Source organism: Mustela lutreola, chromosome 5 (genome assembly GCF_030435805.1).
Source record: "Mustela lutreola isolate mMusLut2 chromosome 5, mMusLut2.pri, whole genome shotgun sequence".
NCBI classification, from domain to species: Eukaryota; Metazoa; Chordata; class Mammalia; order Carnivora; family Mustelidae; genus Mustela; species Mustela lutreola.
The window spans coordinates 126159079-126183683 of NC_081294.1; the positions used below are offsets into that span (position 1 = coordinate 126159079).

General features: G+C 36.2%; 1 protein-coding gene across 1 annotated transcript in view; it reads right to left on the reverse strand.

Moving 5' to 3' along the window:
- The window catches only part of SLCO4C1 (solute carrier organic anion transporter family member 4C1), a 71094-nt gene that overhangs the window by 42089 nt on the left and 4400 nt on the right, over positions 1-24605 (reverse strand). The gene's annotated exons all lie outside the window — the stretch shown is intronic.

A 24605-nucleotide genomic window follows, 5' to 3' on the forward strand; every position in this document is an offset into this window, starting at 1 on the left:
ATATGCAATCACACCAGCAATGCAGCAACACTTTGCATAATAAAATTAAACTACTTCCAATCTCTCTGTTTAAACAAATACATGCACATGTGCGTGTACATATTTTTTTATTCAATTTTTTAGGATCATCAATACAATGAAGCATTTCTTATATGTCTATTGGCCACTTGCATATATTTTCTATAAATTTTTCAAATTTACTTCCTAGGTTCCGACTTTGATATCTGACTTAATGAAAGTCTTGCCTTCTCCAAGAGTACACATAAGTTAACATGATTTTACCATAGAATTTTTCTTACTTTAGAGATGACCCCAGAACAACGCAGGTGTTGGGGCACTAGTCCCTGCACAGTCAGAAATCCATGTATAACTTTTGACTCCCCCCAGAACTGAACTACTAATGGCCTGCTGCTGAAAAGAACCCTTACTGATAAATAGTTGATTAGCACATATTTTGTATGTTTCATGTATTAGGTACTAAAGTCTTACAATAAAGTAAGCTACAGGAAAGAAAATGTTAAGAAAATCATAAGGAAAATACATTTATAGTAAGTACTGTACTATATTTATCAACAAAAAACAACAACCCTGTGTACAAGTGGACCCAACACAATTCAAACTCAGGTTTTTGTGTTTCTCAACTGTATTTTTAATTCATATGTAATACAGTTTAGTGGGAAAAAATTGGAATGTAGTATTCTGTCTGATTAACCAAATTTAACCAAATTAAATGTCTTGGGTATGGGTTTACTTTTGGATACTGTTTTTTGTGACTGATCTTTGCAGTCTTTCTCTGGACCAAATCCCTTGTAATTACTTCAGTTGTCTAGGCTTTGAGATACCAACATGTTATCCCAGTTATGACCTATTTCACAGAACTACATGAAAAGCCTGGTAACAATTAACATCATCTTGTATCATTTTTCCCAAGTAAACAAGGCCTAAGATCTACTTACGAAAACTACTATATCCAATATATTACTCTCTATATTATTTCTGAATAATTTCTACTGCTTTTCTTAGAATTGATAAAAAGAAATGACATATCAAGCCACAGAAAGGCTTGGATGAATCTTAAATACATATTGCTAAGTGAAAGAATCCAACCTGGAGAGGTGGGGTTAAGACCCCACAGTAGTAGGAAGATCCTATGCTTGCCTCCTCCCTCCAACACAGCTAGATAAAAATCAAATCATTCTAAACACCCAAGTAATCAGAGAACGGAGAAATCGAAATGCACAGCTAAAGGGAGAAAAGGCCACAACAAGGAAGGTGGTTAGCATGGAGATGAGACAGTGACTTTGGGGAGGAGGAAGGAACCCTGATGATGGAGAGTGGAGACAGAGAGAGAGGGAAAGACTGAGAGAAAGAGAAAGGGAGCAAGTGCACACAGCATGCAGGGGATCTCACATGAAAAATACTTCCCCCAAACCAATACCAGGGAAAATGAGAGGCACGGATTATTTTGAGTTTTCACAACCAGTGTAACTCAAAAACTGGAGTTTTAGAAATCCATGCCACTGTCAGTGTGGAGCCCAACCAGCAGAATAGTGCTTCTGGGGGTGGAGGGGGAGGAGGAAGATGGGGGAGAGCAGAGGCCTGGAAGCAGATATCGTAATATGATGACCCCCTGGGACAAACTGGGGGAGACAGTTATTCCTTGGAGTGCATGTGGGAGAGGTGGCATTACATCTCAGGGGACAAATATGACAGAGGGCACCACTGCGCTGCCCTTAGCAGAGGGGCACAGACACACCCACTGAAAGCAGCTACTCTGGACACCAGCTTTTTGCTCTGCTTTTCTCTGAACTCCAAGCTCCTGTGAATTGGTCTGGGACAAACTGGCACCAGCCACAGCGTAGGGAGACCCTCCTTCAGAAGACCAAACATAGTCTGTGTTGAGCTGGATCCCTAAAGTTTAGAGTTTTGAAAGTCAGCTGGCATGCCTAAGATAAAACACAGTGCAGTGCACTGCTGGGAAGGCAGACAGTCTGGACACAGATAGGGTGAAGGCAGGGACCTGAGGAATGCCTGGGATACATAAGGAGAGAGTGACCCCTCTTCTGCGAGGGCTTCCCAAACAGCATTAGGCACAAACTGTGAAGACCAGGGAGGGGGCTGGCACTATTTTTCTCTGTCCCACATCACCATGGGCTGACTTAAGCAAGCAGAACAGCACCAACAGTGAAGGCCTCAGCCGCTTACACAAAGCCCCACCATCCTGCGCTGTGCAGGTGATTCTTTACAAGGGCAAGTGTGCCTGAGAACCAGAGCAGCAGAAACCCAGCACCCCTCCCCCAGGAGACTGGGATGAACCTCCCACAGACATGAAGTCCACTGACCACAGAATGCTGCAAAGCTTCAGCCCTAGTGGAAACAGGATCCAGTCCCTTTTAACAAGCAGCCCATAACACACCTGGTTAAAACTCTCCACACTTTGGACAAGGACCAAACATTCCCACTGCTGGCAAGGATAAACTCTGCAGAAGAATGACCTGAGGGAAAGAGCAGCCAAAACACGGCAACAGAGTGCACACAACATACACCAGAAACACTGCCTAATGTCCCAGGTCCTGGAGATTACAGGCCCTCTTCTTCATAAAGCTATTACTCTCGAGAGCAGGAAACATAGCAGGCTTTCTTAACACAGAAAAGAAGACAGACACCTAGATAAAATGCCAAGGAAGAGGAATTCGTCCAGAAAGAAATAACAATAAAAGGTCATGGCCAGGGATCCAATCAGAACAGATTTAAGTAATATGACTGACCCAGAATTTAAAACAACAATCATAAGGATACTAGCTGGGCTTCAGAAAAGCAAAGAAGACACCAGGGAGTCCCTTACCACAAAGATAAAAGACCCCAAACTGGTCAGGCTGAAATAAAAATGCTATAACCAAGATGCAAAGCCAAATGTATGTAATGAGCACAAGGATGGAAGAAGCAGAGAAACAAATCAGTGATACAGGAAACTCAGTGACTACATAAAACATAGTAACATTCATGTCATAGGAGTCCCAGAAGAAGATGGGGGAAAAGAGGCAGGAGGTTTATTTGAGGAAATGATATCTGAAAACTTCCTTAATCTGGGAAGGAAACAAACACCCAAATCTAGGAGGCACAGAGAACTCCCACCAAAATCACCAGAAGCTGGCCAACACCAAGATACATAATAGTAAAATTTGCCAAACACAGGAAAAAGGAAAAAATCCTAAAAGCAGCAAGGCAAAAAGAAATCCCTAACTTCCAAGGGAAGGCATATAAGGTTTGTAGCAGACCTATCAACAGAAATCTGGCAGGCCAGAAAAGAATGGCATGATATACTCAACATACAGAATGGGAAAAAATACGCAGTCAAGAATACTTTATCAAGCAAGATTGTCATTCAGAATGTGAAGGAGAGATAAAGAATTTTCCAGAGAAACAAAAACTAAAGGAGTTCATGACCACTAAACCACCCTACAAGAAAGACTAAAGAGGACTCATTGAGTTGGAAAGAAAGACCAAAAGCAACAAGCACTAGAAAGGAACAGAGAAAATCTCCAGAAACAATGACCTGATAGATAACACCATGGCACTAAATTCAAATCTATCAATAATCACTCTTAATGTAAATGAACTAAATGCTCCAAAAAAAGACAGTGGGTAACAGAATTAAAAAAAAAAAAAATAAGACCCATCTAATATGCTTCCCATATAAGAGACTCTTTTAGACCTAAAGACACCTGCAGATTGAAAGTGAAGAGATGGAGAATGAACATCAAAAGAAATCTGGAGGGGTACCTGGGTGACTCAGTTGTTAATTGTCTGCCTTTGGCTCAGGTCATGATCCCAGGGTCCTGGGATTGAGCCCCACGTCTGCTCCCTGCTTGCCAGAGAGCCTGTTGCTCTCTCTCACACTCCCCCTGCTTATGTTCCCTCTTTCACTGTCATTATCTCTGTCAAATAAATAAATCTTTAAAAAGAAAGAAAGAAAGAAAGAAAGAAAGCTGGAGTAGGCATACTTGTGTCAAACAAACTAGATTTTAAACCAAAGACTGTAACAAGACATGAAGAAGGGCACAATATCATAATAAAGGGATCTATCCAACAAGATCTAACAATTGTAAATATTTATGCCCCCATCTAGGAAGCATCCAAATATATGAAACAATAACAAACGTAAAGAAACTCATTGATAATAACACAATAATAGTAAGAAACTTTAACACCTCACTTACAACAATGAACAGATCATCTCAGCAGAAAATCAACCAAGAAACAATGGCTTTGTATGACACACTGGACCAGGTGACTTAACAGATGTATTCAAAACATCTCATCCTAAAGCAGCAGAATATACATTCTTTTCAAGTGCACAGGAGGCATCCTCCAGAACAGACCACATACTGGGTCACAAATAGGCTTCAACCAGGAGAAAAAGACTGAGATCAGACCATGCACATTTTCCAACCGCAGCTTTATGAAACTTGAAGTCAACCATGAGAAAAAAATTGGGAAGACCACAAATACATGGAGGTTAAAGAACTTCCTACTAAAGAATGAATGGGTCAACCAGGAAATTAAAGAAGAAATAGAAGAAATACATGGAAACAAATGAAAATGAAAACATGATGGTCTAAAACCTCTAAGATGCAGCAAAAGCCGTCATAAGAGGGGAGGATATACCAATACAGGGCTACCTCAAGAAGCAAGAAAAATCTCGAATATACAACCTAACCTTACACCGAAAGGAACTGCAAAAGGAACAGTAAATGAACCCTAAAGCTAGCAGAAGAAAGGAGAGAATAAAGATTATTGCAGAAATAAATGATACAGGAAAAAAAAAAAAGTGATAGAAAAGATCAATGAAACTAGGAGCTGGTTCTTTAAAGGAATTAATAAAATTGATAAACCCCTAGCCACACATATCAAAAAGAAAAAAGAAATCATCAGTGGGAGAGGAGATACCACAATCAACACCAGAGAAATACAAACAGTGACAAGATTTCATTGAATCATCAAGAATACCAGGAAAAATTATATGCCAACAAATGGGGCAGTCTGGAAGAAAAGGGATGAAAAGTTTGAAGTCAAGGAGGGCTTCTCTGAGCTATTGCTGGCTTTAAAGATCGAGATGACCATATGCCAAGGAATGCAGAGAGCTTCTAGAAGCTGACAGCAACACCCAGTGATGACTGTCAAGGAAATGGAGATCTCAGTTAAACAATCCACCAAAACCATTACTTTCAACAATTTAATGAGCCTGGAAAAGGAGCTTCTGAAAAGCTGCAAATGAGATAGTCAGCTGATGCCCTGAGTTTCAGACTCTGAGCAGAGAATCCAGCTGAGCTGTGCCAGACTCTTGATCCACAGAGACAGTAAGAATTACTGTGCTGTTTCAAATTCAGTTTGCATAATATGTTCTGCAGCAATAAAAAACTAATACAAACATCTTACAAAAAGTTAACCAAGGAAGAATTTGCTTCCTTGAAGGGTGAATAAAAACCAAAAAGGAAAGGCAAAACACATGGCAGAATAGTCTCCACAAAAACGTCACTATGATGTAGATTTTTAAATTACTGTAATTCCATGCTTTAAAAGTGATCATAACAATTGCTTCTTAAAATCAAAAACTGAAAATGAGGATTGAATAAGCTCATAAATGTGATGAATAAGAGAAGAAAAAATAAATGGAAAAAATTCAAGGCAAGACATGAAATAAAATGAAAACTGCCATAGAAATGAAAGTCACATCAAAATGGGCAAAAGAAAACAGGACTCTAAGAATTATGAGGAGAATACATATCCGTGACTTGAGAAATATGAACAAAATTAAATAAACCAAAACTAAGACTTAAAAGATTTGAGAGAAAATTATAGAAATGAGGTCCAGACAAAGAAAATCAAACATGTGCATAATCAACCAGAATAGGAAAAAGTATATACTTTGAGGTAAAACTTAGGAAACTTTTCTGAAATAAATGAAGACCAATCTATAATTTAAAAGGCATAAGGCACCCCAGGAAAATTTGATGCAGGGCTTTCAAGACTATTCCCTTATAAAGTTAACAGATTTTAAAGATGAAGAAACACTTGTGCCATCAAGAAAAAAGATAGTCACTTATGTAGAGGGAAATAAAAAACACTTAATTGGCATCAGACTTCTCTAGAGCAACATATCTCATAAAGCAAAGGAAATTATTTTTAAAAAGTAATCAGTGAAAGAAAAGGTGACTCATAAATCTTAAACTATCATTCAAGTATAAAGGCAAAAGACAAATAAACACATTATAAATCTCAAGGAATTACCCCTTCCTGAAAAAAACAAAAACAATAACTACTAGAGGGTTCAGTTCAGCCTACCAAGAAATACTTCATTCTGAGATGCCATTGGAGACATGAAGATTATTCATCCTAAGTAATATTAAATAATTTATTATATTGCACCTGTTCTAAAACAGATTTTTAAAATAGCTAGGTTTACCTATGATGTGAATTCTGCAGTATTATCAGTTGAAGAAAGTGCCTGAACCCATAATTTCAACATCTAATGAGAAGTAAAACAATTCCTGGCAAAACACATTCAACACTAATTTAAAAACATTGTTTTGACAGTACACCACAAGAGGGAGTGCCTGCGCTCTTCATGAGCAGAGGGAATGTGGCCAATAAAACTAAGGCTTAGAACTTGCGTAAGGGACAAACCAGTGTTCAGTCCTACCCACTAACCTGTGCAGATACTAAAGGTAAAGGAGAAAATGAAAATCTATATACCTGGACATTTATAAGTTAAATATCAAACTTAGTCCAAGCCTCATCCCCACTCAGAGGCTCACAGCCTGCTTCTCCCCAGGCATTTACCTTCAAAACCTGGGCGTTAAGAAATCACGTTTTTCCTCTGAGCCCATCCTGCTGCCAAGGGTAGGGCAGAATGCTGCAGGCTGAGATGGGATTTCACTCCCCCAGTCACAGGGGGAGTGGCAGGCAGAGGGAGAAGCAGGCTCCCTGCTGAGCAGGGAGCCCAATGCGGGACTCTATCCCAGGACCCCGAGATCATGACATGACCCAAGCCGAAGGCAGCTGCTTAACCGACTGAGCCACCCAGGCATCCCTAGAACCATATTTCTAATGCCAAATTTCTAACTTAAATGTCTTAAACAGAACTCATCATTCTCAAAAAACCATCTTGTCTGCCTCATTTCCCTGTATGTTTATGTTTTTTAGTTATCAAGCTTAAAACATGAGAATCACTCAACATTATATTCCTTTCCTAAAATGACCACACCATATGCTTTTCCCACTGTAATCCTATCCGTTGTTCAAGTCCAGCTCAATTTCCACGTCTCCCAAATTGCCCAAAGGAAACGCTATCTTTATTTACTATTCTCTTTCTCCATTCAGTGATAATGAACCCTGATTTAACTGCCTGTATGACTCACCAGGTTCTTGCTTATCATGCTTTGCTTACATTCGATCCTCACTTATGTTAACAGCCATAATAGTGATCATCTTATGCAAGATCCTTACCTATCATGTATTATCTAATTCCCAGAAACAACTTTTGAAGGAGGTACCATTACGTTCCACATTTTACAGATAGGCAAAATCAAGATTAGATTATCTACTTCCAAAATCTCTATGACTAAAGAGCCTAAGTACATAACAGATTCATCGCATGGTTAATGGTGACATAAAGTAAAATTAGTTGGTTATTTAAATAGCTTGCGATGTAAATTCAAAACATTTCTATAAGGGTTTCTATCAACATAAAATAAGGAGAAAAACTTAATATAATTTCTAACAGCCAATCTACTTTTCTAAAGTAAGTGGCCATAACTCACTACAAGATAAGAAAAGTAGAATCCAGGGTACCTGGGAGGCTCCGTCAGTTAAGTGGCTGCCTTTGGCTCAGGTCATGATCCCAGGGTTCTGGGATTGAGCCCTGAATCAGGCTCCCTGCTCAGCAGAGAGCCTGCTTCTCCCTCTCCCTCTCTCTGCCACTCTCCCTACTTGTACTCTCTCTCAATCTCTCTGTCAAATAAATAAATAAAATCTTTAAAAAAAAAAAAAAAGGAAAGAAAAGTAGAATCCGACACACCATGAATCCCATAGGAATGACCACAAAGGCATAAAACCCTTTTTTAAAAATTAGAAAACTCTATGTATAATCTTATACCAAGAAATTTGAAAATGTCTTGAAACTATTGACTTTAAGTTATATAAAATTTGTATATATCTATGATTCTGGAATAAATTGAAATGGGAATCAGAAGTCTACCTCTAAATATTTTTTCTGGAGAATTTATGTCAAAGCTCAACCAAAAACAATCAACCCTTGTATATTATTTAAACTATTCCTGTATAGAGAAGAAAATACAAAGTTTCCCAATTTGTTATAAAGTATTAGCACTACTCCATTTCAAAACAGTAGTCATTTGGGGGGTGCCTGTGTGGCATAGTCACTAGGGCTTCTGACTCTTAGTTTGGGTTTGGGTGTTGTTCTCAGGGTCATAGGATTGAGCCCCACCATGGGCTTGTGCTTGGCTCAAGGGTCTACCTGGGATTCTCTCCCTCTGCCCCTCCCCCTACTCTCTTATTCTCTCTCTCTCTCTCTCAAATAAATAATAAAATCTTAAAAAAAAAAAAAGTCACTTGTAAAGAGGAATGTTAAATCAAAATGTTTTTTGAAAGACGATAAGGCTAGAAAATATGTATGCATTTTTTTAATGTATCACAGAAGATTGAAGTAGAATACAGACAAAAAGGATAACTGGGGGAAAATTAACATTTTTTATGGGTATGGATTTTTTACAAAGACAGAGTTAAAGGGAACAAATAGTAAGTGCCAGTACCACTAGGCAGCTGCCAAAACACTACAAAAACTGTAGCTTAGTTATATAAAGGCACACAGTAACTTATGCTCCAACTCTGGTGGGGAACATACCAGGAAAGTAAGTAAGTACTACGACCTCTTTCTTTCCAATATGCAAACTCCCATTGGCTAAACCCAACAAGAATCCTGGTAGCAAAGTACTAAGGCAACATAGTCCATGGGCCTTACTCTATTAAACTGGATGATAAAATGAATGACAGATCTGGAAAGACAAACAGAGAATATCCATTCAGGACTATCCATTTCTTGTGGGGTATTTTTGGTATCTTAGCATCCATTTTTATCTTTGTCCAGATGAGAAACACTATCTTCAACACAAGAAATCCACAAGAATCTATCACCAAAACATCATCATGGGGTAACGTCAATCCAGCTATTATCCTACCTGAAACCAACACTAAAATGTTGGTCCTCATCAGTGGTCTTCATGTAACAGGCAGAGGAAAATAACAGCAGGACAATTAACAAGCTCCATAGTTCTTCCTTCTAGAGTTGGTCAGAAAGACCAAGTTGACAAACATTGCTTCCTTTCCTATCATCCAGGTTTTGTTCCCTTTACCTCCTGCCTGTACCTCAGCTGGTCTAGGATTTTACAGAGCATTTATAAGTCTTCAGCTCTTTTATCTCTGTTTGGTTGCCATAGTTATCCTTTAACAAGTACTATTGAGTGTGGGAGTGTTAAGAGGCACTCAAGTAAATTCCCTCAGTCCAAAATATATTTTTTGGAGATACTGTATAGAAACAACACAATTTCCCCTGAGTAACTAGGACCTATCACTTCTGCCAGCTCAGTGACCATCTTCTCTTCCTGTTGATTGTTTAATATAAATATATTTATACACACACACACACACACACACACACACATATATATATATATATATATATATATATATATATATATATATATAATTAGGGTACAGTCTAGGCTTTGACTTTAAGGGAATAATGACTGGGTTATCTGATGAAAGCTTTTTATCTCTGGAGGCTAGGACTCAACAAGACCAAGGCAGAAAGCAAAAATTCCATAAATGGAATTTTAGATACAGTAAGAAGAGGCACTAGTCCTTTGGTACTCTCTAGCTCCTTACCTATGCATTCTGTCTATAAAGGATCCAGCAAAACAGAGTGGTTTCTGCCTTATTTAACACATGTATCACGTTCTAAGAAAATTCTGTTCTACAAATTACAACACAATGAACACCATCCCCGCAAGTCAGTTGTTTCTGGGTTTAGGGTACAGAGTAAGACATGCAGGTGAATTTCATGCACACGACTTTGTTACTATATCTCTTTTGCTGCAAATAAGTTTCTTGGTCAGAAGTGGTGTTGTATAGAATATAATTATAATGAATAAGGTATTCCGTACGTCAAACAATGTTGAGTGTTGGTAGAGGCATGGAGAGCAATGAGAAGAAATTCCTATCTAGAATATATAGTTAAGTTAGGAGGATAATTTGCAACTAGTAGAGATATATTTTAACCTTTGGGTATATTGGTTGCCCTGGGAAAAGCTGGCATATCAGAAGCTCTCAGGACACACCCCTAGAGTTAATAAATTAAGCAGTCCATCTGCAGTGGGGGTAAACAGACCAGTCTTGATGAGGGAAAGGCATGATTGTGGATCCATGTTTATATCATTATGGCCACTCTTTACATGGTACTATTCCACAAGACACTGAATGACATTCCCTGCACAGACCATCTTTTGTTCCTCATTGAGAACCTCTTCCACAAAGGATATGTCCAAATGAGCATTAACAAGTGGCAAAAATATCTTTACATCCATCTACAAGGCAATAAAAACAAGCAGCTTACAAATGTGAGATGCTTGCCTATATAGTTACTTGTGCTTTCCAAACCTACTTGTATCTACCATTTCATTTAATAAGAAATACTGTTTCACATGATTAATTTTATTATTTGTTATAGTAAATAACAATGCTTCATCATGGCGAGTTCAGATCATGATCATGTTTACGTCTAACATACCAACATCTAGTGGCAAACCAAGAGCCGCTTTTCAAATGGAGACTACTATAAGAAGAAGAAACATGGTCTTACTACAAAAACCTGGGGTCTTCACGGTGACTTCCCTGTGAAGACTTGTCAGAGGCTTCTGACACCCTTCCTCTCTGCCAAAAACACTGTCTATACTGCTGTAAGAAATTTACCTTTTTTCAGTTCCTACTCAATTCTGGCAATCTTAGGCATTACCTAATAAATATGTTAGATTAATGTATCTAAATGAGGTCGGTGATGCTTCCCAAATCCCAAAAGATACACCAAGGGCTATGCAAGTGCAGAATGTGGAATGTGCGAAGAGGGTACTATAACATGGCCTTGGCCATACTGTTATGGTAGGCTCTTGATGTTTTTGTGGTTTTTCTCTAGCATGCATGTATTTTACTGAGGCTTCTAAAATACAATAAGTAAATAAATAAATACTTAACTGACCAAGTCCAGTTAGCGTAATACCATCAATATAAGGTCCAGCAAGACATTCTGTTGGATAGTAAGATGATCACGGTACCTCTAGACTAGATTATCGCAAATGTCAATTTGGGGCTAGGTAATTCCTTGTTGGGGAAGGGCCTCTCCTGTAGGTCTTGTAGGAGGTCTACCAGTGTCCCTGACCTCTACCCACTAGGTGCCAGTAGCATCCTCCAATACAGTCATAACAATCAAAAAGTTCTCCAGAAAGAAAAACTGGCCTCAGTTGACAACCACTGCTCTAGACCATATTATACCAAAGAGCAAAAAGAGTGTGCAGGACTGATATAAGAGAATAGTGATGTACTCCTGTTCTTCTATAGAAAAGCAAGTCATCTTGATTATTTTGTAGTTGAAAAATGAAACAAAACGTGTGCCAGATCAATAACTATATATTAGATATCAGAGTCTATGTCAATTTGCTCTAGAAAAGGTACCAAATCTGGAAACATGGCTATAATCAGTATTATGTATACTCCATGATTATAAAGTAATAAAAAAATAAAGTTATAATTTTGATTATGTTTACAATGGTCTAAAGTCATTTTCCATGATTTTATCATGCATTTACACCAAATTCATTAAAAAAAGTGAGAATGTAGTAGGACTTACCACCCTGGTATCTTTCAAATCTTGATGGCATCACTAAACTCTACAATCCTTTTAAGAATACCGTATTATTTCCAGTTTACTATTTCATTCAGGGGTTTTTAATTATTTCTTCCTACAATAATATATCTCAATTCACAGGTCAGGTAACCATTGTGGAGATTCTTCAGGCTAGTATATCTATCCCCTTTCTATATCCTAAGACTAAGAAAAATTACAGGATGGGTTCTCACTGTGATCTAGAGCAGCTTGGGGCCAAGTCTATTATTGGACCTCTCTAAGTCCCTTTCTTATCAGTGGACCATGGCACTACTCTAGAACTCCAGAGATCAGATGAGTTCAGAGCTATTATCTAACCATCTCCATTGAATATGAATACTACCCTTCCCGCTCAACACTGGATAAAACGTTTTAAGGTAGGAGGAAGCTCTTTCTTTCCTCTTTAAGGAAAGAGAAGCATCATATTCTCCTGACTTTGTTGTAAAGCTCTTCAAAGATATATAGCCTTCTTATCAATAATGAACTCTATCTATGAACTAACTTAGGTCTGGGAATTAGTAAAAGGGTTGTGAAACCCTATAATATTGATTCAGATTGGGTTTCTGCCCATAAAACTTAGAATTTTCCCACTTAAATATGTCAATTTGGTCTCTAAAACTCAATCAGTAATGGAGCTGACCTTGCCTCTGAAGGTTAGCATAGCCCCAGGATCTGGATGGACAAATGAAGAATATCAATACAACTTATATCCTACAGGTCTTTTTGAATTTTCAAAAAACAAGGGTTACCACAAGAACATAAGATTTGGGGTACCTGGATGACTCAGTCAGTTAAGCATGTGACTCTTGTTTTCTGCACAGTTCACCATCTTGGAATTAAAAGACCAAGCCCCGCATCCAGCTCTGTGCTCAGCTTGGACTCTGCTGGGGATTCTCTCCCTCGCCCCTTGTCCCTCCCCCACTTACCTGTTCCGTCTCTCTCAAATAAATAAATAAATAATATTTTTTAAAAAGAATATAAGATCAATTAAATTTCATAGCAAAAGGCCCTGGGTGTTAATTCAATGTATTAAAAATTGACATTTTAAAAATATATTAAAAATTAAATACCAAAAATGATGAACAAATTATAACTCCTACATTCCCCAAAAATTCTATCTGATGTAGCAATAATAGTAATGGATACTATAAAAATTAAAACCTGACAAAAAAAAAAAATTAAAACCTGACAAATACAAAATTTATAGCCTCTAAGTATTATAGTAATAAAGTAAACAAAAGGAAAATAAGAATAAATACCAAAAAATGAATTAGAAATGTCAGAATATAACAGATTAATATGAAAAATAACAGACAGAAATCATAGATTAAGAATAGTAATAAATGAAATTTATATGTTACATTAAGACTAGAGAATATATTTCAGTTTGAAGTAACCAGAATTCGGTCACAGAAACTATATCCTAGAAAATGTCATATTTAGCAAAGCTAAAAGGACCAATATTTTATATTTTATACTCAGTTATTATGATTACTTCTTAATACCACTGAGTCTATCTTAAAAACTCAGACATAAGGTAAAATATTTTGTATTATAGCAATTATTTGTTCTTATAAAACTGAAATTAGAAACATGACCACATTGATAACAAAATGGAGATAATAGGAAGTACAATCTATGAAAAGAAAATGGCATGGTTACAGATAATTTTTCAAGAAAGAAGTGTTTTTCACATTATCCCAGAAACCACATGAACAATTTAGTATTACTCAAGATCCTCAGAATCATTTCAATAAAGAAATCCTGTAATTTATTTATTCACTAACTTTCTGAAAGAGTTCCTTCCTCTCTTCTGTTCTTTTTCAATGTGGCAGGCTTTTCTGTGCATTACAGGGGGTCCTCATTCAACAAATACCTACTAACTATCTACCCTTTGCCTAATAATACGCTAAAAAACAGTGCAAGCTTGTGCTGAAACTCTTTTTTAAGTAACATATTTTAACATCCTACAGAGATTTATGGGTCGTTGCCTTTCTGACCTCTTCCAATAACCTAAATAAATGACAGTAATGACATTGTGGGTGATCAGTGGATCTGTGCCAAGCATTCTGGATGGAATGAAAGGGAATAGGATTAGACTTCAGAGTTGGAAGAGACAACTGCTTCTCATCCAAATCCTATAAAAGATAAAATTCAGAAGTCCTTTGTGAGTAACAAAGGTCAATTAAAACAGACCATGTCAAGGATAAAAACAAGGCCACACTCACTGTTAATACCATTAAATGGATTAAGATGGTGCCAAGCAAGTACTTTTAATTGGAAAATACTGCTTAGAGAAAAGTACCTAAGGGTATTACTCTCCCATTAGTCTGATATGCTTAATTAAGTCCAGAGAGAGGCATGAGGTTAAGAAAGATAAGACCTACAACAAAACCATGAGTATGGCTATTGGCACATATACCCAAACCAATGAGATAACAAATTGGTTTCTGAAACTGTTGCATCACCAAATGAACCACCAGCCTCTTCTCAGACAGATTATAACTGAATGAGTATGAAAATAACCCTTAGTTCCTAAATTTCTACGGTAAGAAAAAGGCTGATAGAGATTCTAACTATACAAGGAATATGCCCTCCATTTGCCCTCTTCAAATATAGCCAAAGACGACTAAAAAACCAACAGAGAACAATAAACGCCTCCCAAGAGGCAGCTTTACTCAAGGAACAAGCATACTATCTTCCCAGTGGGATTTCAGGATTTCTCTGAACTAGTGACTGCTATGTATTTTCCTCTTTCCAACCAGATGATTATCGTGACAAATATGTTTCTTACATGTTTGGTATATTAAAGGAAAAAACAGAGAATGCTAGTGCTAATGGGAATACAAAGAGAGTCAAGATTCAAAATGTATCACAGACAAAAATGGAAAACTAGAACTTTAAAAAAAAAAAATAGAAACTCTCTAGGATCTAGGACTAGGTAAAGAATTCTTAGACTTGGCAACAAAAATATAATCCATAAAAAGAAAAACTGGTAAACTGAATTTCATCAAAATTAAATCTTTTGCACTTATGAAAAACCCTGTTAAAAGTATGAAAAGATATGCTATACTGGATGAAAATATGTGCAAATCACCTATGTGACAAAGATCTAGGACTTAAGATACATAAGCAACTTTCAAAATTCAACAGTACAAATCAAACAATCCAGCTAGAAAATGGGCAAAAATCATGGACAGACATTACACCAAGGTTAAGCAGATGGCAAATCAACACGAGCAAAGACACTCAACATCATTGGCCATTAGGAAAATGCAAGTTGCAGCCACAGTGAGATTTCACTGAAACCTATCAGAGTGGCTAATCTAAAAAAAAAAAAAAAGACAGCACCAAATGATAGAGTCACTCATACTCTGCTGATGGGCTATAAAATGGTACACTCTCTCTGGAAAATAGTTTAGCATTTCTCAAAAAAATAAACATAAAACTATCACATGACCCAGTTGTTTCACTCCTGGGCATCTATCCTACAGAAATGAGAACTATGTTTACACAAACATCCATACAAATGTTCATAACTTTATTTGTAACAACCAAAAACAGATCAATGCAGATGTCCTTTAGTAGGTGAATAGTTAAACAAACCATCTCTGATACATTCATTACATGAACTACTTGGTAATTAGCAATAAAAAGGAATGAACATTGGATAACCACCACTCTGGTGAGTTTTTAGAGAATTATTCTGAGTGAAAAAAGACAATTCTGAAATGCTAAATACTGTATAATTACCAAAATAAAGTAAAATCTTTAAACATAATCAATGTTAGCATGAGGTAATTTACAATAGAAAACTTTCAAATATAAATATTCAACTTCATGAAAATAGTTAAAATTTAAAAAGGAATGTTATATAAGAAAAGAATGTTCAAAGTTTGAAAACTATACAAAATATTATATTAACTCTATAATAAATAGGCACATTATGGGACACCTGGGTGGCTCAGTGGGTTAAGCCTCTGCCTTCGGCGCAGGTCATGATCTCAGGGTCCTGGGATGGAGCCCGGCACCAAGCTCTCTGCTCGGCAGGGAACCTGCTTTCCTCTCCCTCTGCCTGCCCCTCTGCCTACTTGCAATCTCTATCTCTCTTTCAGATAAATAAATAAATAAATCTTTAAAAAAAAAAAAAAGAAAAGAAATAGGCACATTAAAAACATTAACACAGTCCCAAAGTTCTTTTCCTTGAGAAAGAACAATGAATTGTTTTTTTTTTTTTTTCTCTTCTATTCCTTAGTATTGTCCAAATTGTCTGCAATGACCCACAGGACTTCTCTAACCAGAATAATGTACTAATAAAAAAACACAACAAAAGAGGAATGATTAAATAGGTTATCTATAAAATGAATATAAAAACATAAATAATTTGCAACTGTTTTAAAATAGAACAATGACCAATATATATTCTTAAAGAAAAAGTGAATAGCTATAAATTCAAAATGTTGTTTCCTTTAAATGTACATTTGAATGCATATGTATAAATGTGATACAAGATGTATGAATATGTATGAATGTTAGTAAGAATGTGTGGATGTGAGTGAGCATGACTGTGTGTTAATGACTGTACTGTAAATGTGTGTATGATGTGTGACTATTTGTGAATACACATAAAAACATATATATACATTAAGAAAACTGAACAATATTAGCAGTGGATAATCTAAGTTATGGTATAAAAACTTATTTCCTTCCTTTTTTGTTTCATTTATTCCATTTTTTTCCTTTTATTCCATTTCTTTCGGGTTTTTTTTTTTTTAAATCTTCTGAATGGCTTGCAAAGGATGTATCATGTTTAAAATTAGATAAAAAAAAATTAAAGATATTTAAACTGGCATTTTGCCTATTTAAAAGTTAATATTTTTGTGTACTATTTTGAGTGGATCCATTTAAGCTGAACTACACCAGAGTTATCTTCTTATCTCCTAAGAATATAATCCTGGAAACATAGCTAATTAAAATCCTCTCTAATATATTACTTTGGAAGTGTTTAGCCAGACTTTTGAGATAAACTAAGAAAGGTAGTTTTTTGGGGGAGGGTGGGGGGGGTTGTTTGTTTGTTCCTTCTTTTGAGAGAGAGAGAGAAAGAGAGAACAAAGAGGGAAAGCTGAGGAGGGAGAAGGAGAAGTAGGCTCCCAGCTGAGCAGACAGCCCCCAGGCTCCATCCCAGGGATCTGGGATCATCACCTGAACTGAAAGCAGAAGCTTAACCAACTGAACCACCCAGGCGTCCTAAGAAAAGTAGTTTTTAACATTAGTATAGCTGTTACTTAATTATCATGAACAAAGCTATTATTCATTGCTACTATTTAATGAGCTCTTACCATGCACCAGGCACTGCCTTATCACTATGGTATATAGTACAGTATACAGTATCATACAGTCTCCAGTGAGGAGGGGTTATTATCATCATTGTAATTTATAGTAAAGCTTGTCCAGGCCCACACAGCATTTGAGCAAAAATTTAAATTCAGTTTTGTCTGACCTTAATATCCCTGCTATATTGCTGCATAATTTCTCTCAAGGTAATGTGCTAATGGTAATTAACTGGGGAAAAAATACATTAAAACACACAGTACCTCTTTGGGCATTTTTTTAAGAACAGTGACTTCCTCATTTCTTTCTTGCCACAAACCACATTTTTACCAATCTTTCTGAGGAAGCAACAAAAGCATTGCTTAATTATCACCTCCCATACACTATACCAGTAAGACACAACTATGCCTCTGGTCAAGTTGAATGCCTTAGCAGAGCATTTCCTTTTATTTTATACATGAAAACAAATAAGGATAATCACTACTAATAGTCTATCAAGAAAAAATCCTGCCATTTCAGCATCACCTTAGAAGCATGGTAGCTACACAGGGAAATCAATAGTTTAGCAAGTAATTAAGGCAAAAACCAAAAGTAGAATACCAAAACGTTGTATTATTATTACTGAATATGCTTCTCATTTTAGCTTCCTCTTTTGCACTGTAAATTTTTCAGATCCCAAATCTTACCCATAAAGATCATCTATGCTCTGCCACTGATAACACAGTTCCTCCCAAAACTCGCCTCGGTGCCCCCCCCCAAAAAAATGCTCCATTACTCTTTAGGTCAAGTTTATGGAAAATGTGAACAGAGCATCCCAAACTGCCTCTATCTGACATTAACTGCTCTTACTGCCCTTCTATGGAGGGGAAGTCATTAGACTCTTAATATGCCTCCACTGAAAGGATCCATTCATTCATTAAAATATGTGACAACTCAACAAACGTTTCTTGAACACCTACTATCCATCACAGGCTGTTCTAATTCTGGCCATAATCAAGATTCTAAATTCAACAAGGGCTTTCAAAATGATGTAAGACAGCACAGAACAGATGTCCCCAAAGCCTGTTCACCAAAACACTTATCTGGGGGAGAAAACATGAAGTGAGCAGCAGAAGTAGAGCAAAGGGGCCAACCAGTGGAGTCCTTTGATACATATCACATCCTCTTAACTACAGATTCAAAACTGCATTAACTTACAGGGATGTAACAGAGACAGCCCTTAACTTTGATTTTCCCAACCTCATTGAACCATGAAACATATTTTTAAGATACTCTTAATATCTTCAGAAGCTGGGCTCTGCAGATCATACTTTAAGAAATGCGGGATATATTCTTTTGCTCAAGGGCATGCGTTTTTAAATCTTTATTTACAAATTATAGCTGTGAGCAGAAATAAGTTTGTGCTAATAACTCACTGACACATGCCTCCTATTTAATTTTCTGTTAGTTTCCTTTTTTTTCAGAAGCCTGGTCATTTGAATTTCAACAAAACTGGCTACATTAAAGTATCTAGTATTTCATGACAGTTGTGAAACTTCTATTTTAAAGGAATTTATAAAGCAATAATCCTGAAATGAAAAAGAAACCTCTGTGCCCATAGATGAAACTGTACAAAATAATTAAGCACCAAGCTGGACATATGTTTCCCCAAATGGACTGATAAGATAACCTTGTTAGTTTTAAAAAATATAAATTCCTGAGTCTTACTACAGACTTACTGAGTCAGGGTCCCCAAGAGGCAGTAAGTGACGGTAGCAAGCATCTAGGGTAACTCATATAATCTGGGAAGTTTGTGGAAAACTGAAGTGCCTTGGATATTAAAAACTGTGATAGTTCCATCTGGAGCACTGACTACCCCTAGAAGTTAGTTCTAGCTCTTTTATTATATGTATGGAATTTAAAAATCTTTTGAATCATTTGTTTTATTACATCATTACATATTCTAAGATATTACCTTTCCTTTTTTATTCATTTGTTGCAATTAAATTGAAATATAAGAAAAATAAAACTGATTCTTTATAAGGAAGAAGAAATATCAAGGAAGAAGAACATTCAGAGGCCCAGGGAAATTATACTGTATTAAATTAGCAACTGTAAAACTGTAAGATCCTTGGCCCTATGTCTTCTCCAATCTAGAGAAGTATTCCATGTTAAAAAAAAAAAAAATCCTTATGAATACAAGATAAAAGGCAAAACAGTAACTAAAATTAAATCACACATTTGAGTCTCACACTAATCATTTTCCCAGTTCAACATTTTAGTCACTTTGCATAACCAACATCTTTCGATACAGAATTCTTCCTGAAATACCAATCTAAAACATTAGAAATTTAATGCTGAAGTAAATGTAAAGTGTTCAGAGCTATCTTTTTCTGAGAAAGGAATGGAAAAGAGAAACATGAAAATAATATGACTTAAGAAAAGTTATCCAACTATTGGTCAATAAAGAAAAAGAGCTTCACTGGATTTAGTAATTACTTACCTATAATTTCTAAGTATTTAATAAGGATCCCCCTCCCAAAAATCTCAAAGAGTCAAAGAGATTATTTTCCTTAACACCATTAAATTAACACTCATCCACAAGGAATTAAAAAGTGGTTGGAGGAAAACAAAATGTTATGTGGTAAAGATTTACTTATTATATTTTTATAATATTTGAAAATTATATTAAAATATGTAATAACAAGTTAAAGTATATCAAAAGTGAATGTCAAATATTATTTACTTTAAAGTATTTTATGACATATTCTATTTCCAGGCTAACATATATAAAAATAAGTTCTGAGAAGCATTTCTGTCAATTTTAATTCTTCCCACTTTTTGTATCCAATAACAACCAAAACTTCCCTTTGATAAATATCTCCGAAGTTAGATAATCACCTCTAACCCTTAGGTCTTCATAAGTTTCCCTTTAAAAAATATTTTCCCAAATTTTATTCTTACAGAATAGAAAATTCAAGCTGTTTCAAACACCCTTTTCTACCTTTTTGCTAACTCTTTACCTCATTTGTGTTTTTCTATCACCTGTGGAAATTATACAGGCTTATCATATTTCACATTTTGTTTTCCTCTAATTATGAACTATATTACATTAATCTCCTCTTATAGAATAATTTCATCCTGAGCCCTGACTTTTCTCAAGTTCAAAAAACAACAACAAAAAGGCATCCAAAGGAAAATGCTAATTCTCTCAATGTCATTTTCAAATTAAATTACACTATAATTTCAATTAATAAAATGATTTCTTAGTGTGAGGCTCTTTAGGTTATTTATGTTATATTACCTAACAAGATTGTACATGCCCTTGTTTCTATCTATTTACAGAGAGTTTTCAACTCTTGTTTCTTTTCCCACTCATATCGTTTTCCAGTATATTCTCTTTAGACTTAGACAAATCATGAAGATTTTTGGTTATAGAGTCCAAAATCTGCAAAAGTGGATTAACTTACTTGAACAGACCAGTTATTGTGTTTTTAAGAAAGAATAGGTCATTACAACCGGCTATTCAAAATTGGGGAAAAATGGTTTAAATTCACAAAAGTAATTATGTAATATGTAAACACTTAAATAAATAAATTCATAAAAATATTAAAACTATTCAATATAGTTAATAAACCTATGAGAAAATTTAAAAAATTAAAAACATTAAACAAAGCACAAAAACTAGTATTAGTTTTAGTTGTTATTGTCCGCTCTATGAAATCACTATGAAGCCACTTCACCTCTTGTCCTAGAGGTGTAAAAGAAGAAATTTATGATTTCTAACATTCCTTCTGTTTCTAAATGCCTGAATTCCTTCCCTTTAGGTATGTAATACAGTTTCAGTCCTTAGTTCTGTATCTGCTATATTTGAATACCTACACATACACAGAAACATACCTCAAAGACACATTCCTATTAAAGAAAACTTTCAGGGAAAAAAACGGAGAAATTCAAGATAGCAACTGGGCATTTTCATGTATTGGCTTGAGAGAGCAACTGGTACATCCCTTCCTAAAAGTCAGTGTGTCATTACCTATCAAAAATTAGAATGAGGAAGCCCTTCAAACCCAATATGAGCCCTTCTAGGAATGAAGACTAAAGAGTAACTTGCACATTCATACAAACATGTATGTTCAAAGATATATATTACAACACTATCGAGATACATAATATTGAGCTCCCACTAATTCCAAACCTGATTTCTTGATTTCCACTCCCAATGCTATTCTGCATTCTAGTGAATTGCTCCAGTTGGCCAAGCCAGGTATCAAGGAGTCATTTTTCACTCCTCTTTTGTAATCAATCTCCAAAGAGTACTCTTTTTCCTTGAAAATACATCGAGAATCAGTCACTCCTTGAAATCTCTACTAATACCAACCCAATCCAACCACCTTTATATCTCTCACCTGGACTCTAATAAAAAAAAAACCCTAGGTGATTCTCTCCTATTTACTCTCATCCTTCAGAACAGAAGCCAAAATGATCGTATCAGAATGTAAGGTCACGCATGTCCCTTTGGAAAACTTTCTTGGGGCACCTGGGTGGCTCAGTCAGTTAAGCATCTGTCTTCTGTTTAGGTGATACTCTTGGGGTCCTGGGATCAAGCACTGCATAGTCAGGTTCCCTATTCAGTTGGGAATCTGCTTCTCCATCTCCCTCTGCCCATCTCCACCCCCACTCGCTCCTGTGCTTCCTGCTCTCTCTCAAATAAAATCTTTTTAAAAATGGGGGGAGGGGGAACTTCCTCATGACTTCCCACAGCACTTAAAGGAAGATCTAAATGCCTCATGTTGGCATCTACCGGTCTCTCCAAGTTCATGCCATGCCATGTTCTCCCATGCCTTGATCATGCTGGCCAAAGTGACAATTCCTAAAACCTGCCAAACCCTTTCTCCCTCCAACGCCATTTATCATGTTTTTCTCCAGCCTGGAAAGCATCTTTCAAAGCTGGTTCCTCATTATCCAGTTATTGTCAAAACAACCTTCGCTTGACCACATATTTTTTCTTTTATGCACTATTACTTCATACTATTTGTTCTTTTATAAAAACACTTTCATCTTTGATTATTTCATTTGTTTATGAACTCCATATTTCTTCCCACTACCACAGAAAATCCTGATGGCATGAAACTGTTTCGCTGTTTATCGCAGCACCAGGTAGAGTCCAAAGCAATATTCATTGTATAAATGACAGAACATAAGGGCAACCTGAGATTCTGTTTCCATTTGCCAGTGATAAGCTATGATTTAAATTATGAGTCTAATTTACACTAAAAACCTCACAATCAGCCAATTCCTCAAATCTACTTCAACTAAAATAATAAAAATATCAGTAAGACATATCAAAAAGAACTTGGTGAAAACTTACATAGTACAGTATAATGTGACCTGGTTTTAACAATCTTCTTGGCTTCATCTCTGTCCCCAATGACACACACCTTAATTTGCGGCCATTTCCCATGGAGAATTATAAATTGTTCAGATCAGCTACAGTTCAAAGTGTGTCTGGCAAGAGATGAAGCTAAGAAGATTGTTGAAGACAGATGAGGCTTTGGTACTGGAACAGGTGTTGTGGTTTTAGTTTAGAGAGTCAGAGATAGTATCAGAGCTCATATACTTTAAAAACAAGTAGGGCATCTGATCAACTGGAAGACTGGGGAATTTGATTTAGTACAAAGATTACCATGTAAATGCTATGAACAGTATTTTTGCTATCACAGAATCAGTATCATGTTTCCTATGTGAAAGACTCAAGGTTAGACTTTAGTGTTACGATTTCAAAATTGTCATACTAAAGCCTAGTGTGCCTTGTTCCTAAAACTACCTCCAGGGAAATTATGTGACATTGGCCTTACAGAATCTTGTCCAATCTAGAATCAATAAAAGTGATCTTTTCACTGATAACATACTTTCCTTATCTCATTTATTCCAAACTCTACCAAAACTCTTTAAAAACACCCTCTATTGGTCCTATACGCTTGCATATTCTATTTTTATTTCCAAAATGAAGATTGCTTACCTAAGTATACTCCTAAAACCATGCTGCATAATTGTTAAAAATATTATTGTTAAACTGTTAAAAACATTTTCCTATTGGTTGTCATTCTATAATTTGGAAGCTGGTCTTAGGAATGTTAACACTTTAACATTAATTTTCAATATTGAAACTCGACAAATGTAAGAACCTTAACTTTTTAAAAATAATGCCTATATTGCAACAGGCCCCAGTTCTCCTTTCTTCATACTCTAAGCCTTTTCCTCACTTATCTAACTCCTGAAAGTTAATTTTATAACATTCTTTTTCTCAACATTTGTTATTAAAAATCCCAGGAAAGACAATAAAAATGTTAAGGTCTTCATTAGAACATCCCTCTGGCTCTACCATAATTGTTTTCTTCACTGAAAAGGATTCTTTGGGAGGAAAAAAAAAAAAAACAACATAGAAATACAGTCAAATTTCCTTTTGAGCCTTTGAATAATGTACTTTTTCAACTAACCAGAGCAACACATTAGATAACTCATAAAGTTCTATGTCTCTAATACAGTCGAAAGTACAGCTAGCTTCAATTCTTAGGAAAGGCTTCAGTGCTATAAATTTCATCTCTCTTTTCTCAGGAATCAGGAATTGATATGTCCAGAGTGCGGAGCTGTAAGCACACCAAATAAAACCAGAAAACAGGGGTTGGGGGATGCCTGGGTGGCTCAATAGTTTAAGTGCCTGCCTTCTGCTCAGGTCATGATCTCAGAGTCCAGGGAATCCGAACATCCAGCTCCCTGCTTAGTGGGGAGTCTGCTTCTCCCTCTGACCCTCCCTTCTCTCATGCTGTCTCTCATTCTCTTTCTTTCAAATAAATAGTAACTTAAAACATACACACACACACACACACACACACACAAGAGAAAACTATAGCTCTTAGAACCCCAACGACGTACAAATGCAAAGGAAAACTGATCATTGTTTTTTTTTTTTTTTTTAATTTATGTTCGGTATAATAGTATTCATTATTTTTCACCACACCCAGTGCTCCATGCAATCTGTGCCCTCTCTAATACCCACCACCTGGTACCCCAACCTCCCACCCACCCGTCAATTCAAACCCCTCATTGTTTTTCAGAGTCCATAGTCTCTCATGGTTTTTTGAGCAATGAGTAATTTGGGGAATGAGATTCAGAGGATTAATAACGTGAACAACCACTGAAGCAATGAATAATGCACTAATCTACTTCACACAATTCACATCAAAACAAAGGAGTAAATAGTGAAGGAGACGAAGTC